Here is a 13,982-nt window from a genome sequence, read left to right on the forward strand (position 1 = left end):
TACCCATTAAAGCCGGGTCAGGAACCGGTTTGTTCCAGGCTGACCCGGTTCGTTTTCAGACCTATATATAGTTTTTAAGGTTTTACCCTAAGGACCAAGCTTTATTCCTTTTGTTTCTTGCCTCTTTTGTGAAAAGAATCCCCTTTAGAAGAGAAATATCGATTTTTAAGGGTTCTAATCAAGAGAGTTTGAGAGATCTTTGTGTTTAAAGCTGCGAATCCGTCATTATCCATCTTATCCATCTCCATATCTCATCTTTAATCATGCCAATCTTCTCAACTTGCAAAGGTTTAAGACAGATTAGTATGATTAGTGAGTAGTCATCTTAATGAGGTTCTAGATGTGTAGGTTAGGGTGTTAAAGTGTTAGATTAGGAGTGCTTAGGGCTAGATTCATTGATTCATCACTCTAAACAGCTGTTCTCTAGGCTAGATCCTTGCACATCACTTGTGATCTAGAATCTGGAAATTTCATACACCAAAAGTGTTTGATGAAATTCTTGAAAGAGCTGTATTAGAAGTTTAAGCATTTGCTGCATGATGATGTCTTGTTATTTGCTTGAATGATCTTTTAGAACTGTTTATTAATGCTCAGTGATTCATATTTCACAAATGATGATTTGGTTTGAAAATGGATTAGTGAAGAGGTTAATGTCTTCAGTAGAGGATTAATCTAGATTAGAGTTCTTAATCATTTGAATCATGTCTCATCATTGTCATTAGCATTTCTAGTTTAGCACCAAAGCACCCTAGCCAACTATCATGTCTAGAATCTCATGCTTCCATCATCTCATATTCACATCATTTATCATTTGCTTAGTTCTTGTTTGATCACTTGTTTAGTCATTATTCAATCAAAACCTCATCTGTTTACTTGAATTGAGAAACAGATCATATAGCGTAGTGTCTATCACTACATTCTTGGATTGACAACCTCTTTTGTGCTATTTTGACAAGGGGATTGATAACCCTAAGACCTAAAAAGTCTTGTCTATCAAAAATATATTCTCCCCAGATTTCGTCTTGGTCATGCGAGTTGAAGAGAAGAAAGACTGAATCGCATGAAGACTCGCGGTTTACACCTAGATGGGCATGTGGCTGAGACTGAAGGACTTAATGCTGACAAGACTGTTTCTATGGCTGTGCGACTTGGGCATGCGACATGGTAAGCTTCTGACCAACTCGCACACTCGAGATTTTACCCATTAAAGCCGGGTTAGGAACCGGTTTGTTCCAGGCTGACCCGGTTCGTTTTCAGACCTATATATAGTTTTTAAGGTTTTACCCTAAGGACCAAGCTTTATTCCTTTTATTTCTTGCCTCTTTTGTGAAAAGAATCCCCTTTAGAAGAGAAATATTGATTTTTAAGGGTTCTAATCAAGAGAGTTTGAGACATCTTTGTGTTTAAAGCTGCAAATCTGTCATTATCCATCTTATCCATCTCCATTTCTCATCTTTAATCATGCCAATCTTCTCAACTTGCAAAGGTTTAAGACAGATTAGTATGATTAGTGAGTAGTCATCTTAATGAAGTTCTAGATGTGTAGGTTAGGGTGTTAAAGTGTTAGATTAGGAGTGCTTAGGGCTAGATTCATTGATTCATCTCTCTAAACAGCTGTTCTCTAGGCTAGATCCTTGCACATCACTTGTGATCTAGAATCTGGGAATTTCATGCACCAAAAGTGTTTGATGAAATTCTTGAAAGAGCTGTATTAGAGGTTTAAGCATTTGCTGCATGATGATGTCTTGTTATTTGCTTGAATGATCTTTTAGAACTGTTTATTAATGCTCACTGATTCATTTTTCACAAATGATGATTTGGTTTGAAAATGGATTAGTGAAGAGGTTAATGCCTTCATGAGAGGATTAATATAGATTAGAGTTCTTAATCATTTGAATCATGTCTCATCATTATCATTAGCATTTCTAGTTTAGCACCAAAGCACCCTAGCCAACTATCATGTCTAGAATCTCATGCTTCCATCATCTCATATTCACATCATTTATCATTTGCTTAGTTCTTGTTTGATCACTTGTTTAGTCCTTATTCAATCAAAACCTCATCTGTTTACTTGAATTGAGAAACTGATCATATAGCGTAGTGTCTATCACTACATTCTTGGATTGACAACCTCTTTTGTGCTATTTTGACAAGGGGATTGATAGCCCTAAGACCTAAAAAGTCTTGTCTATCAATTATATATTCTCCCCAGATTTCGTCTTGGTCATGCGAGTTGAAGAGAAGAAAGACTGAATCGCATGAAGAATCGCGGTTTACACCTAGATGGGCATGCGGCTGAGACTGAAGGACTTAAGGCTCACAAGACTGTTTCTATGGCTGTGCGACTTGGGCATGCGACATGGGAAGCTCCTGACCAACTCGCACACTCGAGATTTTACCAATTAAAACCGGGTCAGGAGCCGGTTTTTTCTAGGCTGACCCGGTTCATTTTAAGACCTATATATAGTTTTTTAAGGTTTTACCCTAAGGACCAAGTTTATTCCTTTTGTTTCTTGCCTCTTTTGTGAAAAGACTCCCTTTTAGAAGAGAATTATCGATTTTTAGGGTTTTAATCAAGAGAGTTTGAGAGATCTTTGTGTTTAAAGCTGCAAATCCATCATTATCCATCTTCTCCATCTCCATTTCTCATCATTAATCATGCCAATCTTCTCAACTTGCAAAGGTTTAAGAGACATTAGTATGATTAGTGAGTAGGCATCTTAATGAGGTTCTAGATGTGTAGGTTAGGGTGCTAAAGTGTTAGATTAGGAGGGCTTAGGGCTAAATTCATTGATTTATCTCTCTAAACAGCTGTTCTCTAGGCTAGATCCTTGCACATCACTTGTGATCTAGAATCTGGGAATTTCATGCACCAAAAGTGTTTGATGAAATACCTGAAAGAGCTGTATTAGAGATTTAAGAATTTGCTGCATGATGATGTCTTGTTATTTGCTTGAATGATCTTTTAGAACTGTTTATTAATGCTCACTGATTCATATTTCACAAATGATGATTTGGTTTGAAAATGGATTAGTGAAGAGGTTAATGCCTTCATGAGAGGATTAATCTAGATTAGAGTTCTTAATCATTTGAATCATGTCTCATCATTGTCATTAGTATTTCTATTTTAGCAGCAAAGCTCCCTAGCCAACTATCATGTCTAGATCTCATGCTTCCATCATCTCATATTCACATCATTTATCATTTGCTTAGTTCTTGTTTGATCACTTGTTTAGTCCTTATTCAATCAAAACCTCATCTGTTTACTTGAATTGAGAAACTGATCATATAGCGTAGTGTCTATCACTACATTCTTGGATTGACAACCTCTTTTGTGCTATTTTGACAAGGGGATTGATAGCCCTAAGACCTAAAAAGTCTTGTCTATCAATTATATATTCTCCCCAGATTTCGTCTTGGTCATGCGAGTTGAAGAGAAGAAAGACTGAATCGCATGAAGAATCGCGGTTTACACCTAGATGGGCATGCGGCTGAGACTGAAGGACTTAAGGCTCACAAGACTGTTTCTATGGCTGTGCGACTTGGGCATGCGACATGGGAAGCTCCTGACCAACTCGCACACTCGAGATTTTACCAATTAAAACCGGGTCAGGAGCCGGTTTTTTCTAGGCTGACCCGGTTCATTTTAAGACCTATATATAGTTTTTTAAGGTTTTACCCTAAGGACCAAGCTTTATTCCTTTTGTTTCTTGCCTCTTTTGTGAAAAGACTCCCTTTTAGAAGAGAATTATCGATTTTTAGGGTTTTAATCAAGAGAGTTTGAGAGATCTTTGTGTTTAAAGCTGCAAATCCATCATTATCCATCTTCTCCATCTCCATTTCTCATCATTAATCATGCCAATCTTCTCAACTTGCAAAGGTTTAAGAGACATTAGTATGATTAGTGAGTAGTCATCTTAATGAGGTTTTAGATGTGTAGGTTAGGGTGCTAAAGTGTTAGATTAGGAGGGCTTAGGGCTAAATTCATTGATTTATCTCTCTAAACAGCTGTTCTCTAGGCTAGATCCTTGCACATCACTTGTGATCTAGAATCTGGGAATTTCATGCACCAAAAGTGTTTGATGAAATACCTGAAAGAGCTGTATTAGAGATTTAAGAATTTGCTGCATGATGATGTCTTGTTATTTGCTTGAATGATCTTTTAGAACTGTTTATTAATGCTCACTGATTCATATTTCACAAATGATGATTTGGTTTGAAAATGGATTAGTGAAGAGGTTAATGCCTTCATGAGAGGATTAATCTAGATTAGAGTTCTTAATCATTTGAATCATGTCTCATCATTGTCATTAGTATTTCTATTTTAGCAGCAAAGCTCCCTAGCCAACTATCATGTCTAGATCTCATGCTTCCATCATCTCATATTCACATCATTTATCATTTGCTTAGTTCTTGTTTGATCACTTGTTTAGTCCTTATTCAATCAAAACCTCATCTGTTTACTTGAATTGAGAAACTGATCATATAGCCTAGTGTCTATCACTACATTCTTGGATTGACAACCTCTTTTGTGCTATTTTGACAAGGGGATTGATAGCCCTAAGACCTAAAAAGTCTTGTCTATCAATTATATATTCTCCCCAGATTTTGTCTTGGTCATGCGAGTTGAAGAGAAGAAAGACTGAATCGCATGAAGACTCGCGGTTTACACCTAGATGGGCATGTGGCTGAGACTGAAGGACTTAATGCTCACAAGACTGTTTCTATGGCTGTGCGACTTGGGCATGCGACATGGTAAGCTTCTGACCAACTCGCACACTCGAGATGTTACCCATTAAAGCCGGGTCAGGAACCAGTTTGTTCCAGGCTGACCCGGTTCGTTTTAAGACCTATATATAGTTTTTAAGGTTTTACCCTAAGGACCAAGTTTATTCCTTTTGTTTCTTGCCTCTTTTGTGAAAAGACTCCCTTTTAGAAGAGAATTATCGATTTTTAGGGTTTTAATCAAGAGAGTTTGAGAGATCTTTGTGTTTAAAGCTGCAAATCCATCATTATCCATCTTCTCCATCTCCATTTCTCATCATTAATCATGCCAATCTTCTCAACTTGCAAAGGTTTAAGAGACATTAGTATGATTAGTGAGTAGTCATCTTAATGAGGTTTTAGATGTGTAGGTTAGGGTGCTAAAGTGTTAGATTAGGAGGGCTTAGGGCTAAATTCATTGATTTATCTCTCTAAACAGCTGTTCTCTAGGCTAGATCCTTGCACATCACTTGTGATCTAGAATCTGGGAATTTCATGCACCAAAAGTGTTTGATGAAATACCTGAAAGAGCTGTATTAGAGATTTAAGAATTTGCTGCATGATGATGTCTTGTTATTTGCTTGAATGATCTTTTAGAACTGTTTATTAATGCTCACTGATTCATATTTCACAAATGATTATTTGGTTTGAAAATGGATTAGTGAAGAGGTTAATGCCTTCATGAGAGGATTAATCTAGATTAGAGTTCTTAATCATTTGAATCATGTCTCATCATTGTCATTAGCATTTCTAGTTTAGCACCAAAGCACCCTAGCCAACTATCATGTCTAGAATCTCATGCTTCCATCATCTCATATTCACATCATTTATCATTTGCTTTGTTCTTGTTTGATCACTTGTTTAGTCATCATTCAATCAAAACCGCATCTGTTTACTTGAATTGAGAAACTGATCATATAGCGTAGTGTCTATCACTACATTCTTGGATTGACAACCTCTTTTGTGCTATTTTGACAAGGGGATTGATAGCCGTAAGACCTAAAAAGTCTTGTCTATCAATTATATATTCTCCCCAGATTTCGTCTTGGTCATGCGAGTTGAAGAGAAGAAAGACTGAATCGCATGAAGACTCGCGGTTTACACCTAGATGGGCATGCGGCTGAGACTGAAGGACTTAAGGCTCACAAGACTGTTTCTATGGCTGTGCGACTTGGGCATGCGACATGGGAAGCTCCTGACCAACTCGCACACTCGAGATTTTACCAATTAAAGCCGGGTCAGGAGCCGGTTTTTTCTAGGCTGACCCGGTTCATTTTAAGACCTATATATAGTTTTTTAAGGTTTTACCCTAAGGACCAAGATTTATTCCTTTTGTTTCTTGCCTCTTTTGTGAAAAGACTCCCTTTTAGAAGAGAAATATCGATTTTTAAGGGTTTTAATCAAGAGAGTTTGAGAGATCTTTGTGTTTAAAGCTGCAAATCCATCATTATCCATCTTCTCCATCTCCATTTCTCATCATTAATCATGCCAATCTTCTCAACTTGCAAAGGTTTAAGAGACATTAGTATGATTAGTGAGTAATCATCTTAATGAGGTTCTAGATGTGTAGGTTAGGGTGCTAAAGTGTTAGATTAGGAGTGCTTAGGGCTAAATTCATTGATTTATCTCTCTAAACAGCTGTTCTCTAGGCTAGATCCTTGCACATCACTTGTGATCTAGAATCTGGGAATTTCATGCACCAAAAGTGTTTGATGAAATACCTGAAAGAGCTGGTTTAGAGATTTAAGAATTTTCTGCATGATGATGTCTTGTTATTTGCTTGAATGATCTTTTAGAACTGTCTATTAATGCTCACTGATTCATATTTCACAAATGATGATTTGGTTTGAAAATGGATTAGTGAAGAGGTTAATGCCTTCATGAGAGGATTAATCTAGATTAGAGTTCTTAATCATTTGAATCATGTCTCATCATTGTCATTAGCATTTCTAGTTTAGCACGAAAGCACCCTAGCCAACTATCATGTCTAGAATCTCATGCTTCCATCATCTTATATTCACATCATTTATCATTTGCTTTGTTCTTGTTTGATCACTTGTTTAGTCATTATTCAATCAAAACCGCATCTGTTTACTTGAATTGAGAAACTGATCATATAGCGTAGTGTCTATCACTACATTCTTGGATTGACAACCTCTTTTGTGCTATTTTGACAAGGGGATTGATAGCCGTAAGACCTAAAAAGTCTTGTCTATCAATTATATATTCTCCCCAGATTTCGTCTTGGTCATGCGAGTTGAAGAGAAGAAAGACTGAATCGCATGAAGACTCGCGGTTTACACCTAGATGGGCATGCGGCTAAGACTGAAGGACTTAAGGCTCACAAGACTGTTTCTATGGCTGTGCGACTTGGGCATGCGACATGGGAAGCTCCTGACCAACTCGCACACTCGAGATTTTACCAACTCGCACATGCGACATGGGAAGCTCCTGACCAACTCGCACAACTCGCACATGTGACATGGGAAGCTCCTGACAAAAATGCAATCCTAAACATGACAAAATATGAGTATATCATTCCTCTGACCAAGCACAGCTCCAACTGCATAGTCTGATCCATCAGCCATAACCTCAAACGGAAGGGACCAGTCTGGAGCCTGGACAATGGGTGCACTGACTAATGCATCCTTGATCTTCTTGAAGGCTTCTTCACACTCAGCATCAAAGACAAAGTTAACCTCTTTACACAACAGCCTTGTCAAAGGTCTGGCTACTCTTGAGAAATCTTTGATAAATCTTCTGTAAAACCATGCATGCCCAAGGAAGCTCCTTATCCCTTTGACTGAAGTGGGAGCTTGCAGATTCACCATCACTTACATCTTTGCTCTGTCAACCTCTATGCCCTTCTCAGAGATCTTATGCCCAAGTACAATCCCTTCCTGCACCATGAAGTGGCATTTCTCCCAATTTAACACCAGGTTATGCTGCTCACATCTCTCCAAGACCTGTGACAAGTTAGAAAGACAATCGTAGAAGGAGGAGCCATATACAGAAAAATTTTCCATGAACACCTCCACCTTCTCTTCAATGATGTCAGAGAATATATGCATCATGCAACACTGGAATGTGGCAGGGGCGTTACAAAGGCCAAAAGGCATTCGCCTGTATGCAAATGTCCCATAAGGACAAGTAAATGTGGTCTTCTCTTGGTCTCTTGGATCTATGGGGATTTGAAAGAATCCAGAGTAACCATCTAGACAACAAAAAAAGGGATGGTTTGCAAGTCTCTCTAGCATTTGGTCAATAAATGGAAAAGGAAAATGGTCTTTCATAGAGGCTGCATTGAGCTTTCTATAGTCTATACACATCCTGTGTCCAGTTATAGTCCTAGTAGCTATCAGCTCATCCTTCTCATTCCTTATTACTGTCATTCCCCCCTTTTTGGGTACCACATGGACTGGTGAAACCCATCTAGAGTCTGAGATTGGATAAATTATCCCAGCCTCTATGAGTTTGAGAATCTCTTTCTTCACTACCTCTTTTAAGTTGGGATTGAGACGCCTTTGGTGCTCTATGGTTGACATAGACTCTTCTTCTAAGTGAATCCTATGAGTGCATAGGGAGGGTGAGATACCCTTTATGTCATCCAGAGAGTAGCCAATGGCTCTCCTATGTTTCCTCAACTCATCTAACAACTTATGCTCTTGGTTCTCTAAGCAGCTTATCATTGATGATGACAGGATAAGACTCATTGAGACCTAAGAAAGCATATCTGAGCCCTTTGGGCAGGGGTTTGAATTCCACTTGAGGTGCTTTGTTTCCCAAGCTGTTTGAGAGGCTTTTTGTAGCTATTCTCCTTGTGATTCACCCTCAGCATTGTTGTACTGCCTCTGAACCACCTCAGATCCCCCTTGAGAACCCATTTCTTTCTTGGCCGCCGTGTTCACACCGACCTGATTTTGCTCGGTGTGGGAGGTTGATATTTCTTCGGCGTTTTGGACCCTCTCACACCGAGCTTGCACACCGACTGAATGCACCTTGGTGTGGGTCAAGACTTTTTCTCCTTGCACAGAATCCTGAGACACCGACCTCATTTCTCCCGGTGTGGCTGGTCGATATATTCTCGACATTTTATCATTCCCCACACCGAGCTGGATACCGAGTTACACCTGGTCGATATGAATGCAAGGTCTTGACACAATTGAGCTTCTAAACCGGTTTTCTTTAGCCTCTGAACCTTCATAGTGCAAGTTCAAGTAAGAACTGGTGCTCCCCTCTGGTTTGTGAGAGTTTAAAAGCTTCATGAGCTCCAAAGTTTCATCCTCAAGATAGCAATGGTCTCCATGTTCTTTTGTTAAAGCTATCTGAAGATGATCTTCTGTGTTTAACTCCTCTAAAAGCTCATCAGCAAGCTCATCCATGGTCTCAACATAGAAGACTTGCCATTCTATTGTTGGCTTCTTCATCATTTCATTGATATCAAACTTCAGCCTTTCAGAACCAAGTTGAAGCTCTATGATGCCACCTCTCACATCAATAATTGCTCCTGCTGTGGCCAAGAATGGCCTGCCCAAAATAAGAGGATCAACTGGTTCCTCATCCATCTCTAGCAAAACAAAATCAGTTGGAACCTCAAAACCACCTATCTTGATAGGCAGATCTTCCAACATCCCAACAGGTAACCTAACTGATCTGTCTGCAAGGACAAGAGAGATACTAGCAGGTTTGAACACTCTAAATCCAAGCTTCTTTGCTATGGATAATGGCATTAAGCTGATAGATGCTCCCAGATCACAAAGGCACCCAGAGAACATCAAGGGTCCTATGGCACAAGGGAGTGTGAAGCTTCCTGGATCAGTTAACTTTCTTGGAACCACCTTTCTCTGAATGATGGCACTGCATTCATGACTCAATACCACCATACCTTGAAGCTCTTTAGTCTTGTTCAGAATGACATCTTTCAAAAACTTACCCATCTTTGGCATCATTAAAAATGCATCAATGAGAGGCATTGTGAGTGGTGTCTCATTGAGAGCTTTCTCAAAATACAGCTCTTGCCTTGTCTACAAGCTGCTTCTTGAATCTCCCTGGAAATGGGAGCTTGGGTTGGTATGGAGGTGGTGGGACATATAGCTTTTCTGGTTCAGGTTCCTTTTCCACCTCTTTACCCTTTTCTTTTTTTTTTTTTTTTTTTTTTGTCAACAGTCTAAGTCCCTAGAACGGTTCGGCTAGCCAAACCGGTGGCACTGAGTTTACATAGATGATTTCCTGAGGGTAGACACGAACACTCCTTGCTAAGTTGTCTGCCTTCGAGTTTTTTGCATGTGGGATATGTGATAAAGTGAAAAAGCTAAACCTGTCCTTCATCTTCACAATCTCCTCCAAGTGTAGAGCAAATGCTGGCCATTCTTCCAAGTGTAGAGCAAATGCTGACAGTCTATTGCAAAAGCTACTTCTGTCTTACGGTTCTCTAACATGCAATGCATAGCCCATATGAGGGCTTCCATTTCTGCATGCAGAGGCGATAAACTTCGTCTAACATTTTGTGCACCCATGATTTTGTCCTGTACACCTTCTTTAAAATAAAACCACCCTAATCCTGCCAATAGTTCTGTCTCTTTCCAAGATCCATCAATATAATCCATCGAACGATACGGATAATGAGGATTCCATAGAGCCGTTTTGATTTGAGTCCCCTGAATCCTGTTCTAGCCTTTGGGCCTCTTCCCACAATGTCGCTTCAGTTTCCGCTATTTTTAAGGTAAATTGTGGGTCAACATCAATGTTCGAATACACTTTTTCATTTCGTGCCTTCCAAATATACCATACAATCCATGGAAATTGTATGTTTTTTCTTTCTTTTGATATTCTCCAAAAAAGATGATCAAAATTTGAATAAACCGAACTCATTAGGAAAACTCCTGGGGATGTTGGTATTTGGGATAGTGCCCAAGTTTGCAAGGCAGGTGGACATTCAAAAAGAACATGATTTATTGTTTCTTCCTCCGCGCCACATCTTGCACATTTTGTATTCCTCGCGTACGCAGTCTAGCCGGCACAGAAAGGCATCCCGATATTGCTTGCCATGTAAAGTGTCTTAACTTAGATGAGCATTTCAATCTCCAAGAATGTGCTTGTAGATCCGTAATATTTGGTCCATATTGGTCCTCTGAGCCCCCACATGACAAAAGTTTCTCAGTTTTATACCCTGATTTTACCGTATATTTTCCAGATTTTGTGTAATGCCAACCCAAATGATCAGGCTTATAGGTATTGCTGGTAGGGATTCCCCGGATTATTTCCACATCAAATGGTTCAATAATTGCTCTTATCAAATCCAAATTCCATGTTTTTGTCGCTGGATCAATCAAGTGATTGACCATTAGGTTCGGGTATTATTTAAAACCCTTACAAGTAGCTGATCTCGGGCGAGAAGAAGGTATCCATGGATCATTCCATACTGAGATAGAACATCCCGAACCAACTCTTTTAATTAGCCCTTTATTAACCAGAGATCTAGCTGAAATGATGCTCCGCCATCCATAGGAAGGTGAGTAAGAACGTACCGGATCCAAAGAACTTGCGTTCCGAAAGTATCGTCCTTTAAAAACCCGTGCGAACAATGAATCAGGTTTATCTATCAGTCGCCATTATTGTTTTGCCAATAACGCCGTATTAAAATCCTCCACATCTCGGAACCCGATTCCGCCTTCCGTTTTTTCATTACACATCTTTGTCCATGCCACCCAATGCATACCTCGGTGATGACCATCTGCGCTCCACCAATACAGTGCCGCTGCACTAGTTAATTTTGCTGTAGTAGATTTAGGTAATCGAAAGCATGACATGACAAAAGTGGGCATTGCGGATGCCACCGACTTAATTAAAGTTTCTTTTCCCCCTTTCGATAACAATCTCGAGGTCTAACTATTAATCCTAGTCTGTTGTCTCTGCGACAAAATTTAAAATCTTTGATTTCGCTCCACCCATACTTTCTGGGATACCCAGGTAAGATCCCGTTCCCCCCTCCCTCGTAATTCCTAAAAATTTTTTGAGCTCATTTTGTACGAGCTCAGGGACCGTGTGGCCAAACAGAACCGATGACTTATCAAAATTGATTTGTTGGCCCGAAACTCCTTCATACAACCGTAATATACTCAAAATCTTCTGACATTCCTCCTTGGTTGCTTTGCAAAAAGTAAGTGTGAGACTGATGGACTTGCTCTTGCAATTTTAAGTCCCGTCAGTAATTTTTCATTCTCTGCTTTCTTTATATTTGCCACTAATATTTCTGTACAAAGTATAAACAAGTATGGTGATAGCGGATCTCCTTGACAAAGTCCCCTTCCCGGAATTATTTGTCCCCTTGGCTGTCCATTTAACAAAACTTTATATTGTACAGAAGTAATGCACCGCATCATCCATATTATCCATTTTTCCGTGAACCCGAAGCGTCAGAGAAGGTGTTCAATAAAAGACCACTCTATTCTATCATAAGCTTTGCTCATGTCTGTTTTGATTGCTATATATTTACTTTTGCAGAACTTATTGGTCCGCAATCCGTGAAACATCTCCTGAGCTATCAGTATGTTATCCGATATTAGTCGTCCAGCCACAAAGGCAGATTGGGTTTCCAAAATAAGATCGGGTAAAAATCTTTTTAATCTTTGACATAGTACCTTGGATATGATCTTATAACCAACGTTACAGAGACTAATCGGTCGTAGTTCTGTCATCCTCGTAGGTCTTTCCGTTTTTGGTATTAGACAGATATTTGTCAGGTTTAGCCTCTTATCAAAGACCCCAGTTTCAAGGAATTTGTTGACTAGATTTACGATATCTGTCTTAATGATTGACCAAAAGCGTTGGTAAAAGAGTGCTGTCATTCCATCTGGTCCTGGAGCTTTTTCCGGGCTCATCATAAATAATGCACTACGTACTTCCTCTTCCGTAGCTATTGTTGTAAGCATTATATTATCATTTTCTGTGATTAGCGGTTTTATCTCTCCCAAAGCTTCATCAAATTCCACTGGAGAGGTTGAAACGAATAAATCATCAAAATACTTGACCGCCACCTTCTCTATTTCCTTTTCCGAATTAACCCATTCGCCCGCCGCATTTTGTATGCCAATAATTCGGTTTCTTGCTCTCCGTTGTTTCACTTGTGCATGGAAAAATTTTGTATTTTTATCTCCTGAAATGGCTCATTGGGTCCAACTTTTCTGTTGCCAGAATAACTCCTCATCCCTATATGCTTCCTTTAGTTTTTTTGAAACTTCAACCACTTCCTCTTCTGATCGCGAATCATCATTTTGAATTTCCTCTAATGCCCGTTTTAGATTCTCAATTGTTTCCCGCCCATATGGTTGAAGATTGTATCTCCATTTTGATATTTCTCGCCGAAAATTTCTGATTTTGTCCACAAATAGAAACTATTCTCCTCCATACTTTAGTTCCCAACCTTTAGTAATAGTATCCCTCAAACCGTCTTGTCCTAGCCATCTCTTGTCAAATTTAAATTGTGCCCTCTTGTGAGGAATTTTATCCGAAATTGTTGCGATAATTGGTCGGTGGTCCAACCCAATCATTGCTAAATATTCGACAAAGGATTGTGTAAATAAGTCATGCCAATTCTCATTTGCCAAGGCTCGATCGAGCTTACATCTAACCATCTTTGCATTTCGTCTTCCCCTCCAAGACATTGTATTTCCTACGCAAGGAAACTCTAGAAAACCGCAATCCTGTATCATCGTATTAAAAGACACGAAACTAGATGCATGTCTTAAAAGGCCACCTTGTTTCTCATGATTTCCAGTTATCTCATTCAAATCCCCAATTATTATCCAAGGTTCTGTACGAGTGAGGCTTATCCTTGTTAAACATTCTCAAACTTGATCCCGCAATTTTGGAACCGGATCCCCATAAATAAAAGATAAAAATACTCTTTTTCCGAGAATTTTCGCTTCAACATCAATTATTCTATTATTTGAAAATAAAATAGTGACATCAAAAGAATTATCATAAAATAAAGCAAGTCCACCACTTGCCCTGTACGGTTCAACCGTGTACATTTTATGATAACCGAAATGAAACTGAAATTGTTGCATAAAAGAAATTCATTTTTAGTTTCTGAAATAAATAAAAACTCTGGTCTATGCTTTTTCCAAATCTCCCGAAGATAGCTTATTGTCCATCGACTGCTAATACCTTGACAATTCCAACTAAGTATCCTCATTTATTATGCTGGTTTTGTTCCA

The sequence above is a fragment of the Eutrema salsugineum genome, unplaced genomic scaffold (genome assembly GCF_000478725.1).
Source record: "Eutrema salsugineum unplaced genomic scaffold, Eutsalg1_0 scaffold_10, whole genome shotgun sequence".
Lineage (NCBI taxonomy): Eukaryota > Viridiplantae > Streptophyta > Magnoliopsida > Brassicales > Brassicaceae > Eutrema > Eutrema salsugineum.